Source organism: Candoia aspera, chromosome 1 (genome assembly GCF_035149785.1).
Source record: "Candoia aspera isolate rCanAsp1 chromosome 1, rCanAsp1.hap2, whole genome shotgun sequence".
NCBI classification, from domain to species: domain Eukaryota; kingdom Metazoa; phylum Chordata; class Lepidosauria; order Squamata; family Boidae; genus Candoia; species Candoia aspera.
The window spans coordinates 133040187-133059681 of NC_086153.1; positions in this window are offsets into that span (position 1 = coordinate 133040187).

Below are 19495 nucleotides of genomic sequence, written 5' to 3' on the forward strand. Positions count from 1 at the left end.
AAAATTCCTTCTATCCCTTATCCTTATACCCACAAGCTTCAAATCCTTCAAAGGGTTTTTCAACTGTGCCAGTACACACTCCTCAAATAAATACTGCTCTGCTTTATTCCATCAAGAAATCCTAAACATAACGTGCATCTACCCACAACTGTTTCTCCTGATGGAAGAATGAATCAGGGACATAGGCTAGATGGGATCCGCAACCAATGGCCAGAAAACATTGCATATCATTTGAAAGATTTCTCCTCCAACACCTCCCTGCAATTAATCATTTGTTTCACAGGCAGATTAAATATTTTAAAAAGCAAAATCTTTTGACTCATAGACAAAGATAAGTCTTCTAAACTGCACTATAAAAAAATAAAATATTCCACATATTCTTCTCATCTTTTTGCCAACTCTTCCTACATATATCTAATCTAGATTAAGATTATGAACCTTTTGGAAGAGCCTTGTCTTCTGAAATTCTTGTAAAATATTTTCTTGGCTTATTTTAAGTATTATATAAATCATCACCATCACTGTCATCATTAGCATCAAGCATGGCTGGATGTGATCATGACTAAGAAGGGAAAACTAGTGCAAGGAACATTACTGTTTTATGTTGATGACAGACATTCACTGAATTAGACTTAAGCTAATTCCCGAGCATTAGAAGAATCCACTTTGCTAGCACAGGCGCTATTTCTGTAGGGTCAAATCTAATGTTGCATACTTACTTTCTTACTGTATGCATGTATATACGTACTATGGGAAGATTAAGGATGTGGTATTATGGCTAAATCCCAGACAGGACCAGCTCTACCATTAGGCAGAATGAGGGAGTGATTGGACACCTGAGGATTATTCTGCTTCATTGACCAGCTTTGAGTACTGGCCACCTTGAATTAGAACAAGGGGTGCCAGTTACCGTTATCTCAAGCAGGGAACAACTTGGATCTGGCCTGTTGTAATGCTATGTGGAAATGACCTTGGGAGACAGGAGGAAGAGCCACAGCCTAGACAATGGTCTGATACATGAAATCTGAGTCCAAAGGAGGGGTGGGGGTGGAAGAAGTGTCTCAGAAGGGACCCTCCCTAGTTTTCTGGAGAGTAAAAGTAAGGGAGGGAGAAGGTACTTTCAGACTTGCAAGATTCTGTCACTGTAACCTTACAATAAAGGTAGTGTTAGCACTCACAGTTGGAGCTTCTTGTCTAGACTATCTCGGGAGCTGACACCTGTATAATCGCATCTGCTATTCCAGCTTTGTTTGCAGGTGGGGGCAAGGAGGGTGACATAAGCAGCATTGCATATCAAAATGTAAGCCACACCCCTTTCTGGTTGCAGAGTGGTAGGTGGCAGTATTGCAACCGAAACTCTCCCCACGACCCGAGTTCGATCCCAGCGGAAGCTGGATTCTCTCTCGGGTAGCCGGCTCAGGTCAACTCAGCCTCCCAACCTTCTAAGGTTGGTAAAATGAGTGCCCAGCTTGCTGGGGAAGGTGACGACTGGGGAAGGCAATGGCAAACCACCCCGCTATAATCTGCCAAGAAAATGTCACAAAAGCGGCATCCTCCCCCAAGGGTCAGAAATGACTCAATGCTTGCACGGGGGACCTTTCACTTTTCACCATTGCACACATGCCCCAAACAGGTAGAATCTGGATACAACTCTGCTTTCATTATGCTGACAAAAGCAGCAAGAACCTGCAGATGCCACTGCACTGTCCAGATTCAACCCGTAGATTTAATTGAATGAAGAACTGCTTCACTTCCTGTCCTAAATGGCTAGATCGTACTGCCACAAGCAGCATGGCATACAACACATTCTGCACTTAGAGGAGACCAGGTTTCAGCGGCTGCCAAAGCTTTTCATAGGTCAGCTTCTTGGAGCTGGATCTTGTTCCCACTAAAAATTAAGATTGAGTCACTTTGATAAAATATAATAATTTTATCTTCTCTTTATAGGAGACAAGGAGCCAATTTTATTTCACAGCAACAGAAGATCCTGCAATTCTTGTTTGTTCCCCTGGGGAAAGGAGAAGGCCAGATGTTTTTCTGAGTCTTCTGCAAACCACCAACTAAAGGAGACAAAGTAATAAAATGTCCATACCCCTAACTCACTCTAAACACTGAGAGACAAATAAACTCTAGGTAAACCTCTGTGACATTATATATTTATCCGTTTCCTACCTAGCTTGGTCAAAGGTAATGAATTACCACTCAAACAATGAAGCTTTTCATTCTAGAAGAAAGATGGGCCTGGCGTATTAATGTCAATATTCGTATCTAAAAACATAGTCTTAGAGAAAACTTCATGCAGACAAATGCCTGTGTTGTGCAATCAATATTATTCTGTGAAATATAGCTAGGAATATTTCCAATATTGTGTAAGTCTTTAAATCCAGCTGCATCAATTGCATGGAACACTCTAATTGCCATACGGCGATCCAGAAATGACCGTTGCATTAAAATGCAGAGTGCTGCATGCTACAATGTTCATCAACAAGTTACTTGCAGGCATTTCCCTTTGCGACAATTTATGTTGACATTAGCAAGGGAGGGAAAGTTTCTGCAAATGTAGATACAAGCCAAGGACCAATGTTTGGTATTCCCCAGGGGAATCCCTTTTCTGCACTATAGCCAAATGAAGTCTGCTGTAATGCTAGACCTCCTGTGTTCAAGCAATGAATCCCACAAGCCATGACCTAACATTGTCATGTGCAAGTTACTCTTCCTGCTGGCTCTTTATATTGGCACTACTCCTGCTGGAAGATAAGAAATATGCAGGGGAAATGTGGACAGTTTATAGCCAATTTGCACTCTCAGATCATGTCGCTAAAATGCATGGGCAAAACTACCCATTTTCAGTGGCAGTTTAAACACACCAATTTTTCACCTTAACTTGGCCCAATCTTGATAAAACAAATGGGATTTTTAGAACGCAGCCCCATCATGCATTACTACCACTTGGTTCACAGAAGCTAAAAAATTGGGAGGAAAATATAGTCCTAGCTTTTTAAGAGGAGGAACAGGAAGAAGAGGAAGAGGAAGAAGAAGAGGAGGAGGAGAAGGAGAAGTTTGTTTCTGATATAGTGAGAGGCTTCCCATGGTAATGATTTGTGAAACTTATGAAACTGTAATAGATCAAATCCAGGTCTTTACCAGTAGAGGCCATTGAGGCAGAGATCCTGTAACATCTAGAAGTCCATATTTGAATAAGTTAAAACTGAAAGAAAAGTAATTAAACTTTCAAGTGGTGAAAATTGTTGGGAACAAAAACTCCTTTCAAAAGAAGAACATGGTACAAGAATCCCATGGGATCATTTTATAAAAGAACAACTTCTCTTGAACAGATGCCAAACCTTGGAATCCTACCAAAAAGTATTAATTAATTCCTGTGCAACTGTTTAGTGACAGTGTGTTGTTTTTCTTTAATCTGTTCTTTTTAGTATTTTAAAACATTTAAATTAACGTTGTAATCTCCTCAAAAATCATTGGTTATTTGTTGGATTATAAATTGTGGTTGCTGTTACCATGATAGTTTTTCAAAATCAGTGGACTATCTTCACCAAATGTTGAGATAGATTTATGGCTTGACACTTTTGCTTCTGCTAGGAATATTTTACCAATTCCAGTCTGAAGCAACAAACAGGAAGCCATTTCCCCTTCTCCAAGCAAAATGCAATGAGTATTTATTTTAAGATAGTATGTAAACTAGACAGTAAAAAAATGCAATTGTAGAGTGTAGACAGAGAAATGAACCTGCACTTGTCTATTCCATTCACTGAGAATCTGTACATGCCGACATATATACATGCAAAACCACACATTTGCTGTTCCATACAGACTGCAGAAACAAACATCCATGCATAGGTATCTACATACCATGAACTGCACACATACAAAAATATGGAACAAAGAAATGGAAATTATCCTTTTGCTTTTTTCCACTCAGATGGACGTGTGAAGACAACCTCAACTACACAGTCAGATAGCATATAAATGCACAGGAAAATGCACCATACATACAGCATGGTTTCTGGTAAAAGAGATGAGATAGAATGTCCATTAATTTTATGTGTTCACACATACGCAAGGAGAGAGACAGGCATGCTATTTTTCAGTAGATAAAACTGAACCAAAGTAGAACCCAATCGCCTTGCCACAAAATTTTTGACTCAGTAAACAGAGTCCAAGGCAGCTAGGAGGAATGACTGGAACACTGCGAACATAGTGTGGGTCACAACCCCACTGTTCATTGGTAGGGGCCAAATCAAATCCTCCCACTTACTCCATATGCTACATAGAAAGGGGGAGGAAGTTTCCTTACCCCATTTCAGTGGTCATAGGGTATGGAATTTTAGCTGTTCTTGTTTTTAAAAATGATCACCTACTTGATCCAACACACTGGCAAATACAAAATAATTTGTAATTAGATACATTTTGCTGAATAATAATTGAAATGTTAGTGTTTCATGTAACAAAATATTGGGGAGTGATGTTATCACTGCTACACAATAATCATGCAAGTCAGGTTACCACTGGTACACATATCATGGCATCCAACTTGTGGATAAAGACACTTGATTTAAATCACATCAACAGGAGAAAAGCTATGGACCTGCCCTTTCATCATAGCATGGGAATTTCATTTAAAAATTATGCTGGATGGATAGACACCTTCAGAACACTTCCACTAAAATCAAATGTGCTGACAAAAGACAATATTATTCTCTCAAACTCATGTGTTTTAATTAGGCCTGGAGCTAGGATACAGGGCAGCATAATTTAGATTCAGCTGAAAACACTATCCATCAAATCCCATGCATAAAAATGGGCTTAAAGCACACAGCAGTTTAAGATGTCGATCCCAAATTCACTTTGAATATTCTGCATCCTTTTCACTAAACAGTAAAGGATGTGCTAACCAAAGGAAGTCAACGCCACGCATTCCCAATTTATATTATTCTTCATGATGCGGGCATTTTCACTGGCTCCTCTGCCTTTCTTCATGTAATTCTATTCTCCAGCAGGCATTGTTTAAGGCATGCAAATCAACAGTATTTCCAAATTCTCCCACACACCAAGAGATAAAGGGGATTTTTCTTCAGAAGATATAAAACTGTATCATGCAATGAACACTAGCAATATCAACAATCAGAAATCAGTCTTTTCAAACAGAAGACTTCAAATGCTAGATAGGAAGAATCTGGATGTTTCCATGGAAAACAATCATGTGTTTTGATAAGTTTTGCTTGCTACTTGAAAAGGTTTCCTTGATAAATTCAAATAATAACTTCTTATTGGCTTCACCCAGTTTATAAGTTTTTTCTCTGCTTAGCCCTAACAGGTCTATAGAGTAAATGAAGGAATAGTTAATAAATCAGCATTGAACCAATTAATAAATACAGTGCATTTCTATGATAAGGAAAACAGTTTCTCCTGGCTTTCCCCAATAATAGACCAAGAGTTCAATACTCCCCTCACAGATCTGCCTGTTAAACTCCTGATGGACTGTTGGGTAGCAATTCTAAAGCTCCTCACATCCCATTGGCTTCAATTGGAGTTAAGCCACCCACAGGCAGAACCGTTGCATGAATAAATACAAACCTATTCTGTTATTCCAGGTTTCTTGTTTTCTCTCTCTTTGCACTTAAATAGAAAAGTCACTCAATAAAGAGAAATAAAATGCACTTTAAACAACATCCATTGCCTTCTCATAGGAATAATGTTATATATATATATATATATATTAGAAAAGGCTTACTTACTTAATTAGATGCAAGATTGCAGAGCTGAGCAGAAGGCACACTTACCCAGCTCTGGGCAGGGGAAAACAAAAATAATGTCTAAAGGAAGGCTGCTGCCCCTTCCCTCCCATTTATGGATAGCTATTAATCTATATATAGAACCAATTGAGTGGCTCTCGCAAACCAGAGATGGGTCTTTAAGCAATAAATATGACTTTGGTAAATGGAGATGCCCTAATTTCCCATCTTTTGGAAATCCTATGTTACAATGGACAGAACTTCCTATCTGTACATTCTTGACACAAACAGAAAATGTTTGCATTTTTCCTGGCATCCTTTATATATATATGCATACATGCATACATACATACATACCAGCGATAGTATCTCTAAAATGCCTTGTCATATCAAATTTGGGGGGGAGATGGGCCATAATAAAATTCGATAAATAAATAAATAAACAAACAAACAGTTGGGGCAGGGGTGATAACGATTAAAAAGACCAATTCAAGCCATTACATTTTGAGAACCTGATTAGTGCTGAGGCAAGATTTCTCCTGTGCCCTGAGTTGTAAGTTGATCCTCCCCAAAGTCTCTTTAAGAGCTGCTTGGATTATAAAAAAACATTCTTGCCATATGTTAAGTCACATCATCTAAGTTTTAAAAAAAGTGTGTGAACACAGGGAGAGATCAAGTCTGCCCAAGGGACCACTGCTTAGCTCTAGCTTCCATAAGACCTGCCAAGCCTTCAATATAGCTAACTTGACAAGGCGCACTTTTTTTTGGTTAAGTCAAGTTTCTATCAAAATATTCAGTGTGTGGGAAACATGAGAGGGGGAAGCACAAAATGAGAAAAAGGCATGTAAGAGGATTTGGGTGAGCTAGTGACCATAGATGCAATAGCAATAAAAGAACAAAGCATCTTCATCACTTTGAAATCTCATAGTTTCAGTGCAGACTTAAATACAGGCATAAAGCATGGTTGGAGAACGCGTGCCCCTCCAGATGTTGTGGAAGAATGCATCCTAACATCCTTCACCATTGCTCATGTTGTTTGGGCCAAGTGGATGTTATGGCTAAACGTCATTTGGAAAGCCACAGTGTTCCATCCTGTCTTGAAGCCCAAACCCTAAATGGACATTTAGAAAGAAATGTAATTATAGTGTTGTTGGATACCCATATATAGGAACAAGTATTACTTTCAGTGAAATGTGCTTTTGTGGGTGTCTAAGACTACAGCCATTACCACAAATTTAACCTGGCTAAATTTGGGGCACAGTGATATACTGTATAACACTGCTTAAACTCTTGCTAGATTGCCCGGTCACAGTTGAATTGTAAGAAAAGACAGAGAAAGAAGAAATAGAAAATATATTTGCTATTCATGTAATTCAGACACTGGGTTTCCAGTCATAGGATATTGTCATACCTGATGTGCAAAAGAGTGGAAACAAGATGAAAGTAACTGCATGACAGAGATATAGACAAACTTCATTTGGGACTACACTAGATAAAAGTAAACAGATTGACATTCCCTGAAAATCAGGATGAATGTGCTATCCAGTGGCATATTTAAAATCATAAAATTATAGAGTTAGAAGTGGCCATTTAGGCTATTGAGTCAAATAAATGGATCTTTCCACTGAGGATGGCTAAGTATAGAGAACGAGCTTTCTGCAGATTAAAATCTCCCATAGAATCATGTCTATCACTTTCCCGAGGTCCACCTGGCCAGATTTGTTCTGGGGTAACTTCTGTTGATTTCTGGTAATTGCTGCACGGTTCCGAAGATGCGTGCAGCTATGTCACTTAATGATCTGCTCCAAGTATCATTCTCAGAAAAACCAATGTTTAGTTTCCTGGATCCTTTCCCCACCCCCACTTTTTCAGATATGTTCTGTCATGAGTACTGATGGTAAGCAGGAGGGGGCCTTATCCAGGGGGAAAAACGCATGCATAGTTTAGAGGCTTTGAACCTTACTTCAAAGAAACTCAGAGCAGACCCACCTTGATTTTGGGGTTTATCTGTGTGGGTTTCCTACAGTCTTTCAGTTTGGCAGGATTTTCTGTCTACTAGAGTAGTTCAATAAACACTAGAGACCAAGATACCATCTCAGCATGGTTCTTCACTCTAAGATAGGATGTTTTCCATCCTTCAATTATATTGGGGTAAGAATCAAATAGTGAGGCCCAGCCTCCATGTCACTCCAGCACAAGGTAGACTCCAAGAGGTAATAAGAAATGGAGGGTGCCCCTCCCCATTGCTCATGCCTTTTTTCATTTCTCCCTTAACCTGACAACGATATATCACATAACACAGGTATAATACCCTATGAATTAATTATTTCAAAGGGCATTCAACTTTTGCTCACACTTCTAGCTGAGAAAAGCAGTAGAAGTCTGTGCAACCAAGGGAGTATTAGAACCAAGCCAGCCATCGGTTGCCAGGCCAATCCTTTATTTCTCTCCTGGGCAGGATTAGGATTAGGGTTAGTCCCAGTGCAAATACTAGTCTAGAATAGTTTTTAGATCACTAGAAAGCTGTAGATATGCCTTTACTTCTTGCCACAACAACTATGTTCAGCTTTGCTCATGTAATCAATGTACTTATTCCCAGTATTATACTTATTAATGTATAATAGATTCCTCACTCTTCTAATAACATTCTGTGTCACCCATCCTCTGGATTTGTTTCAGCAGCGTAAGAGCTATTTTCATGCGGATACCGTTTGGCACTGTGGGACTACAGCTCCCAGGGTTCCCAGCCAACATGATCACTGGGCACACTTGCTCAGAATTTGGGGAGTTGGAGACCAACACCTCCAGAAGGTACCGGAAGACACCACACATGATTTTAGGGAAGGAAGTAGGCCCAGTTGAACCACCTAGAGTCCATGGTAGATGGATTGCATAAATTGCATAAATAAAAATAAAATACAGCAAGAGGACAAAATGATCTGATGTACTGAGTATGTGAAAGGTATTATTTCACTCTCTTGATATACAGTCTGTAATATTTGATATAATATTTCCTTCATGATTTTCATCTAAATCCTCCCTATTTCCTCTCAAATAGGATAGGATGCATGCCAGCAAGGTCCAGAGTATTCAAATTAAATTCTGAATATTGGCCATCAGTTTCAGCTTAACTAATGCTGAACCAGGCTGTTAAAAACCACATCTGCTCTTTGAAGTGGGAAGGGAAAATGAAAACACAGTTGCATTCTACAGTAGTGATTGTATGCTCTGTTCAAGTTCACAGCTGGCAAAATGGAATGCCTATTTCTATCATCCCACTCTATCGTCTGAAGATCTCAGTGTAAACTAGATGTGTGTTTTCACCTTCATTCAGATTTTCCAAGTTCCATAGCAATGGACAAACTCAATAGTTCTTAGTTGTATGAAACATTATGCTCAAAAGTATCTTAATGATTTGTTTGTGGATGATGCAAGAGAGGTCAGCAAGGAAAGGTATAGCATGGAGCCAGGCTCACTCCAAGCTCCTAAATAGCTCACATTCAGCACTTCTTTTTTGAATAGTTCAGCATGTTCTTTCCACTGTTTCTAGGTCAGCTTTATGTAGTCCTGCCAGATTAGAGAGAGCTGCTAAAGCAAGAAAAAAGTCTTTAAGCGTTTTAAGGAAAGCTTAAAGTGCTGTCCTAATAATTTCCATGAAAAGACACAGTTATTATACAGTGAAACATGTAAAATGAGACAGTACCCAAACTGGTAGCCAAATAGTACCTTACTCTGCTGGTGGTAAGAAGATTTGTACTTGAAAACAGCAAACTAGATGTAGAGGTAATTCTCATTTAGTGACTGCCTCATTTAGCAACTGTTTGCAGTTATGACAGTGATGAAAAGTAACTTTACAACCAATCCTCGCATTTACGACCTTCACAGGTCTATAAAGCAAAGGAAAGCTGAAGTAAGATCAAGCAGTTTCACTTAGTGACCGCTTCACTTAACAACCAAGTTGCCAGTCCCTATTGTGGTCACTAAACAAGGACTACCTATATTTGTCTAATATCTGCAATAAAGAGTTGGCACTCCAGATTAAGCATCACTTGTAAATGTGGTCATTGAAAAGCACAGACAAGTAAACATGGGATGTTAACTTAATTGCTTTATTGGTAAAGTGGGCTTTTGTGAGCTTCACTACAAGTTTGTGAGGGATCCAAACGACTTCTTCAGAAAAGATTTTCTTTGGTCATAGTCTGATTAAAAATGACAGGTAGTAATGGAGAATTCACATAAGATAGACCTTGGGGAGTAGTTCTCTCTTGCTCTATTGGATTTCAAGGAACCTGGGAAAATCAAGGAATGCTGTGAGTTGGGCAAGATAGATAGACCAAAGAGTGCAGGGAGCATGATATAGATCAGTGTTTCTCAAACTTGGCAACTTTAAGACACATGGACTTCAACTCCCAGAATTCCCCAACCAACACTGGCCATGGAATTCTGGGAGTTTGTTTATTTTTCAAATTTTGCCACCTTCCATCTCCCTCAAAGAGAGGGACTCTGGGCGGTTTACACTAAAACTAGCACAGTAAAACAATAACCATAAATAACATCTAAAATATAAATACAATTCCCAGATATAATTATAAAAATAAAAATAAAATCCAAGTAGCCATAAGCAATCTAATTCAGTGAGGAGAGCTCTAAAGTGCCAGCCACCCCCAGGAATAATTACTCCCCTTCCTGCCCCAAGTGAGGCAGCAGAGCCAAGTCTTCAGATTCTTCCGGAAGGCCAGGAGAGAGGGAGCCTGTCTCACCTCTGGGGGTAGAATGTTCCAAAGGGCAGGAGCTACTGCAGAGAAGGCACACTTCCATGACCCCAACAGATGGAACTCTTAAACAGAAGGGGTCCGTAGCATGCCCTCACTATATGCCTGGGTGGGACAGGTCGATGTGATGGGGATGAGATGGTCCCTCGGGTAACCTGGCCCCATGCCTTGTAGGGCTTTAAAGGTGATAACCAACACCTTGAATTGGACCCGGAAGCAAACTGGTACCCAATGCAGCTCGCATAGCAATGGTGTCACATGTGCCGACCTAGGGGCACCAAAAATTGCCCACGCAGCCACATTCTGGAGCAGCTGAAGCTTCCAGATACTCTTCAAGGGTAGCCCCATGTAGAGTGCATTGAAATAGACTATATGGGAGATGACCAGGGCACGAGTGACTGTTCGGAGGGATTCCCGATCCAGGAAAGGGTGTAACTGGCACACAACATGGAGTTGTGCAAAGGCCCACCTGGCCACTGCTGCCACCTGCTCTTCGATCAGGAGTCGTGAGTCCAGAAGAACCCCCAGATTCCACACCGGGTCTGTCTGGGGCAGTGCAATTCCATCCAGAACTAAAGATGACAATTTCCTGGATACAGAGGAGCCATTAACCCACAGCCACTCCATCTTACCAGGGTTCAGCTGAAGCCTGCTGTTCCCCATCCAGACCCCAACAGCCCCCAGGCACCAAGAGAGGGCAGTCACTGCATCACTTATCTCACTCAGGATGGAGATGTATAATTGGGTATCATCAGCATATCGATGATACTTCATCCCATGGTGACAGATGATCTCACCCAGTGGTTTCATATAGATGTTGAATAGGAGAGGAGAGAGAACCAAACCCTGTGGCACCTGACAATGGAGGGGTCGAGGATCAGATCTCTCACTCCCTATCACCACCGATTGGGAGTGGCCCTGGAGGAAGGAGGTGAACCAGCGCAGAACTACACTGCCCACCCCCAACTCCCTGAGCCACCCCAAAAGGATACCATGGTTGATGGTATTGAAAGCTGCCAAGAGGTCAAGAAGAGCAAGGATGGATGCACTGCCACCATCCTGCTCCCACCAGAGACCATCCATAAGTGCGACCAATGCCATTTCCATCCCATATCCGGGTCTGAAACCTGGCTGAAAAGGGCCCAGATAATCCGTTTCATCCAAGGTCCTCTGGAGCTGCAACACCACCACTTTCTCAACCCCCTTCCCTAAAAAGGGGAGGTGGGAAACTGGACGAAAATTGTCCAGAGCAGTGAGGTCCAGCAATAGTTTCTTGAGGAGGGTTGAAGTCCATGTTTCTTAAAGTTGCGAAGCCTGAGAAACACCAATATAGATAGTTTCCAAATACATGGAAGAGCATATTCTAAAGGATCTCAAAGTGTTTCTAGTCCTCATAATGAACAGGATAGAAAGTTGGGGAAGCAACATAGGGAATAGTGGAGCATTGTTGAAAAATGGCTGCAAAGAAACTGAATGCATTTTTAGGTTGCATCATCCTAAAGTGTAGTAATTATAGTAATTAATAGTTCTACTTTATTTTGTATTGGACAGGTACCTCCTCCAGTTCTAGGTGTCATATTTTAAGAAGGATTAAATTATTAAATCTGGAAGAGGTTAGAGAAGGGCAAAACTGTGATTAAATGATAGGAAGCAAAGTCTTTAGAGGATAGACTAAGGAACTACGCATGTAATTAAATTTGAATAAATAAATAAATAAATGTCTAGGCTTGAGAAAAAGTGACTGGGAATATGATAGGATTTTTCAAATATATGAAAGGTCTTCACACAGAAGAAGGTCAAGACTTGGTCTTTATCATCCCAAAATGCAGGACATAGAATGAACATTTTTGTAATTGTTCAAAAGGAGACAGAGTTGATCTAGGAGATAAATATCCTCATTCAAGAAAGCCACAAGGTCATAAAACACATGTCATAGAAAATCAAAGGGGAGATAGGCGCTTATATCCAAATGCTGGGAATACTGAAACTAAAATGGGGGAGAATGCTTGACGTTAGAAGAAAACATAGATATAACAAGTATTACAGAAACTTACTAGCATGGAAATAACCAGTGGGATATATTTGGATATATAAACTCTTCAGAAAAGATAGCAAAGGGCATAATAGGAGCAGAGTTGCCCTGTCTGTTAAAAAGTACATAGAATCCCCTAAAACAGTAACCTCTTCCTCTGAATCATCCATATCAATCCACAGAAGCAAATTAGTACTGGAAATATTCTATGGTGCCCCCTCCCCTGTCCCCTAAGGAGCCAAAGCTGACCTTCAGATGGAAAATGAGATTATGGAGGCATTGGAAAAAGAAACAAGAATAGTAATCAGTGACTTCCATCACTCTCACCTAGAATGGAACAATCAACACTACGGACATATCAAAGAGACTAATTTTTGGATCTCCCGGGTGACTGTGCCCTACAACAACTAATGATAGACGCAAGAAGGAGAGGCACAACACTAAAAACACTGAATGGGAATAGTGATTATATATACGTACACAGAAAATTAAAAAGAAAATATGGCAAAAGATCTGTAAGCAATCAATAAAAGAAATAACAGCAACAAAGAACATAAGACAAGCATATGACAAACACATTAAGATAAACAACAGCAACAAAAATATTAAATTACATTGGAATAGGAAACCAACTAGGGAGGCTCTTGGGCCATTGCAGGATGGAGGTATTAAACATGCACTGAAGGAAGAAAGGAAAATAACAGAGAAATTGATATCTTGGCTTCTGGCTTCACTACTGAGGATGTGAAACTGATGTCTATGCCTGAGCTGTCCTTTTTTGGAAGGAAGATGAGATGAACTGAGCTAGGCAGAGCAGTTGTGGCATATCTGACACCCAGAATGGATCATTTTTTCACACACCCCTCCTTTACTGCTGAGAGCATGTTTGGTGTTGTGGTTAAGGCATCAGGCTAGAAACCAGGAGACCGTGAGTTCCAGTCCCCCCTTAGCCACAAAGCCAGCTGGGTGACCTTGGGCCAGTCCCTCTCTCTCAGCCCTGGGAAGCAGGCAGGGGAAAACTTCTGAAAAGGCTGCCAGGAAAACTGTAGAGGGCTGTCAACATTGACTTGAAGATACAGATTTTTTCTTCCGTCACTTCTAAGCCTCTGCCAACCACCAAACAGCTGATTGGCATGCTGGTAGCAGCGACTTGACTCCACACCAGCCACTAGCCTGCTCCTCATCTTTGGCAGCACCCCCCTTATTCCCTGCACCCAGAGTAGACTGCCCTCCATCCGGTGTGTCACTGAGATAAAGGTAATGTGAGATGAGGTTTTAAGACAAACTGACAAGCTAAAAAGGGACAAATCCCTGGGACCAGATAGTATTCCCTCCAAGAGTTTTTAAAGAACTTAAGTACAAAACTGCTGATCTTTTCACAAAAAGACGTACATTCTATTTAATAGTGGCATGTATTCCCAAAGACTAGAAAACTTTTTTTAAAAAATCAATCAAGGGGTGATAAAGGAAATTACATACCAGTTACCTTAACATCTGTTTCGGAGGAGATGGTTGAAAGTATTATTAAACAGAAAATAAGCAGGCATATAAAAGAATTAACCTTAATGAAAAAGAACCATATGGCTTTCACAAAGGTAAATCTTGTCTCACTAAACTTCCAGACAAGGATGATTTTATATATACATATACATATACTGTATATACATACATACACACATACACACACACACACATACATACATACACACAGACACACACACACAAATGATAGAGATGATAGAGATAGAGATAGAGATAGAGATAGAGATAGAGATAGAGATAATTTATTTCCCTTGAAACAAATTGGGATAAATCTAAGATCCTGATCTTTGAGATGAAATTTAAGTGCCATAAATGGCTGGTTTTGGACCCTTCGATCAAGCAGGTCAGATGCTTTAGTTATATTGGCTTGACGTTTCACCATTCTCTCTCCTGGTCAACCCCCACATCATTCCACTCTTCTGAAGTCAGAAGCCGCCTTATTTGTGCTTCTGCATTTTTTGCTCTTCAAAGGGTGGGCACTGAATTCCAGTTACAATTGGAACTTCCAATACTACGCTGCTCTCACAGGTCCAAATGGGGCTTCTGTGTGGATAAATGTAATATCTAAAGGGCTCTATATATCCAGGCCCACTTTTGGGGAGCCCTCTTCACGCTACCCAGCTGTGTACCAAATGTCATAATCCTTCTGAAGACAGGACAATGCCCAGTGGAAGCCAGGACACAGGTAGCTGCGACTAAACTCTGGTTTAACATTACTTTGTTCCATTCCATTTTGGGATTATTTCTTACTGTGTTGACAACCCATTTATTATTTCCTGGTTTAAAATTACATCTCAGAAAATTAGTCAAATTGGCCTCTCTCCAGGTCACCTATTTTTAATGGGGCATATGTCAGCTTTTTTGGTAATGAGGCAGAATCTGGGCTATAAGCTCAGAGGACTTGATTAGTAAAGCTAACTCACCCTGTTCTCCAGTTCATTTAGGCATCTATTATCAAAATAATTGGTATATGGCCTCATCTTCAGCCAATCAAACTCACAGTATTTATCAGATGGCTTTTGCAGAGGTGGGATTAAGTACCTTTCCATCACAGGTCCTGTTAGGAAGATTCCAGGTTATACAATATCCCTGGTACAAAGAATCTGCCCTTGTAATAAGTAGAGTTGGTGGAGCACATATTTTTGGTTTATGGATTGTATACTGATCAGAGAGAAACTTTATTTCCCCTTTATTGATTATTCAACCAGACAGTTTAAACCACATATATGTAAATATATGTACTGTATATATCTAATTCTAGGCCCCATGTGACCCTGGTAGTAGCCCAAATTTTGGCTGCTGTGATTAGACGTAGGATGAAACTATTTGCTGAATGATTGGTTTCCTATGAAATATCAAAATGTATGCTGTTTTCTTACTTTACTATTATATTTGTTCTTGGGTCCTTTAACTGTAATATACTTTCATTCATTATATACATACAGACATACATATACATATACATATACATATACATATACATATACATATACATATACATATATATATTGGATCACCCTTGTATACTTGGACTTTCAAAAAACTTTGAGAAACTTCATCATCAAAAACTCCTGAGCAAACCCAACTGCCATTGGACGAAAGGACAAGTGTTCTGGTAGATTGGCAACTGACTAAAACCAAGAAAATAGAGAATAGGAATAAATGGGCAATTCTCATATCAGCAACTTGTGCAAAATGGCACCCCCTAGGGAACAGTGTAAAACCATTCTTAATCTGTATATAAATTATCTGAAATTAGGGCTGACCAGTGAGATGGCTGTTTACTGACGATACCCAACTGTTCAGGATGTTAAAATCAAAAGGCATTTGTGATGTACTCCAAAAGGATCTCTCCAAACTGGATAAATGGGTTTCAAAATGTTAAATGCAGCTGAGTGTAGCAAGTGTAAAATGATACATGTTGACCCAAGTAGTCCAAACTTCACCTTTAACAATGGGATATAAACTGACAAAGGCTGATCAGGAAAGGGATCTTAGAGACACAGTGAAGAACTTGATGAGAATGTCAACCCATTATGCAGCTTTGATTTTAAAAATATATAAATTCCATGCTTGGAATGATCAGGAAGGGCATTGGAAACAGAATTAATATAACAATGCCTTTCTACCAATATAGATGAGAGAGACCACACTTGGGTACAATTCTGGTCACTGTACCTTAAGAAGGATATTATAGGTCTGGAAAAGGTACCAAAAAGGCAACTAAAATGATTAGGGGACTGGACTAGCTCCCCTATGAAGAAAGGCTATAGCTACTGAGGCTCTTTAGCTTATAATGGAGGATAAGAAGAGGCACAATAGAGATGTATAATATTTTTCAGGACATAGATAAAGTTTTCCTCCCTTTCTCACAGTGATTCAAGGTCACACATTGGAACTAACTGATTAGAGATTCAGAACCAGCAGGAGGAAGCAATTTCTATATACCATATAGTTGAACTGCAGAATTCATTGCCAGTAGTTGTGGTAAAGCAGCCAAATTTAAATATTTTTTTTAAGATGAGGGGACAGATTTATGGAGCATCAGGCTATGAACAGTAGTTCATGTTTTATTTATGACCTCCTTAATCAAAGGCAACATGTTTTAAATACTGGTTGCTAGAAAGCAGAAGAAGACGGGCTATCACTCTCCAGTACAAGCTTGTAAACTTCCCAAGTACATCCAGTTGGGACTGTGTGATTCAGAATGCTGGTCTGACCTAGCCAGACTCTTATGTTTTTATAATAGTCATTACAGGAAATCAGATTCCAGTTGAATGTCAGAGAAAATTGCCTAACATAAGAGCAGATCAACAGTGGATAATACTAGGTATTACCCCTATTAGCAAAGTGGCAATACATTCCTCTTAGCTGGATACCATCAAGTAGAGGCTGGACAACAAACTACTGGGGATGTTTTAACTTGGTTTCCTGCAGTGAGCAAGGAGGAGGACTTGGTGGCTGAGATGACCCTTTCTGATTCTATGATTTTAACTGCAGAAATCTCCTAATTCAGACACAGCCTATCTCAACAGTAAGATGGAGAAGACTGTTCATAAAATGCTGCTCATAGGTAAACTGCTTGGGCTTTAAAGGCTACAGATTTTCTCTGTACTACAAGCCACATAACAATGCAGGAGGCAGTGGGTGGGAGGGGATCCTTTATCACTGATTCTCAGTAAGGATAATTGATAACATCAACGGACGTAAAAAGCAGTTAGAGCTCCCCCACAATGTCAAATGCCTGGTTTTAGAATCCATCTGTCTGCCATGCTACCTTCAACACTGCCCAGTGTGAAGGTGCTTTTCAATTTTCTCTGACCTTCAGCTGGAATCTGCCTTCCTCATTGGTAAGATTTGAAGGTTGAGCAGGAATTTTAAACATGGACCTTGCACATCCCAACCCAAGATTCAACCTTGCTCTACTTGCTTTTCGGCCTCTTCCTTTCTTTCTTGCAATATAGCAGTTTGGACTCTCATAATTTGGATGGGTGGAGAAAAGTACAACTTCTTATTATCTAAATCTACAGGCTATCCAGAAAGCATGATGTGATATCACCCAGTAACCCAAGAAGGCAGAACAAACTCTTCCATCTGGAGCACAGATTTCTACTCTTCTCTCGTCCGATGAAGGGCAAATTGCCAGTCTTTTGGAAAGGTCATTTCAGTCTTCGCTCTCTGATCTGCAACTCAATATTAAGAAAAGGTAAACTTGACACTTCGCTTTCATCCCCAAATGAAGCTATTGCAATGGCTTCATTTGGGGATGAAAGCAAAGAGTCAAGTTTACCTTTTCTTAATATTGAGTGGAAACCAAGTGTGACTATCTAAATCTAATCTGATGAGTAAGGAAGGATAGATTCAGACATTCTTATTGATCACCAGCAAATATCTATTAAAAGCACAGATGGAATTGGGATTAACATGGGCTGTCAGTGCACCCTATCCAAAAGTGAGACATCCTGAGTTCACGGTCAGCACATATAGAATTGCAGCCTTAACATGCCTATGTCTTGGGAGGTGGAAAATGTACCCTCCTACATTATGAGTGAAACATATAGTTTTATTCATTTTTCTCTCTCTCTAAATATTTTACTGCATTTTATAGTTCTTATAAAAGGAAGACACTTCTACAACATGAATATGGTACACATGAAACCCTGGATTACTTTTAGGATCACCCCAAGTTTGGTGAAATTTGAATGAGATTTGTTAAATAAGGTAGCTTAGCAATGATAGATCCTGGGAGAGAACAGCCAAGAATTGTTCCAGCTGGCAACTTCATCTGGGAAAGGGAAACCAACATTTACTTACACTTTAGGCTATTCAAACTTCTATAAAGAATTTGATGCAGTTTCCAGCCAGGTGTCATTCTTAATCAGAATTTGATCATTTTCAGATTTATTTGTTCATTTACTGTTGATCTGGCAACCCCTACCACCACCATTCCACAGCCGCTGTGCAATTCTGCTATATTTTGAAGATTTTCTGATTCTTAATGCCCGTGCACTTAAGATATAACATCGCACAATTTCCGTTTTGGAAGCTGCAACATTGGAGTTCTACAGAGCAGGCCATTTTCATTTTCATTTTATCTTACCCTAACTGAACTCTGAATTCTCCAATAGATTTGTAGCACAAGAGTGAATCTAATTTTAATAGTTTTAATCAAATTTGGGTCAGTTACATAATTCCTATTAAAACAAAATCTATCCAGAATTATGACCCCTGCTTATGTAACAGCACTTCCTCCATCCGTTGGGAAATCCCTCATAATGTCAACCTACAATAACTTAAAGAGTTCTTCTATATTTGTCTTTATAAAATAATGCTGTTATAAAAAGCAGGCAAATTCTGAAAAAAAAACCCTTTGGTTTACGATGTTAGTATCAATCTAGTTAAAAATGTCACTTCTGCTTCAAAAACCAAGTAACTTGGAATTAAACACTTAAGAACCAACATGACATAAGTTGTAGAGATTTTGCTGTGCCTTGTATAACGATTATGGATTTAGAATGGATGCTCCCTTCACCCACAGACCATGTTATTATTAACACTGACCTGGGAAGGGATATGTCCGGACAGAGGGTTCTTCCTCATGGCTGAGCGAAAGCACAATCCACCAGACCCTAAACTAGGTAAAGGTAAAGGTTTCCCTTGACGTAAAGTCCAGTCAAATCCGACTCTAGGGGGCGGTGCTCATCTCCGTTTCTAAGCCTTGGAGCCGGTGTTGTCATAGACACTTCTGGGTCATGTGGCCAGCATGACGACTCGGAACGCCGTTACCTTCCCGCCCTGCCACAGGCACAGTGCTGGCAAATGGTGCTGTATGTATTTACAATGTTCAGAGCACATTGAAGACGAAAGAGGTGGAGTTTCAAATTGTATACACTAACACA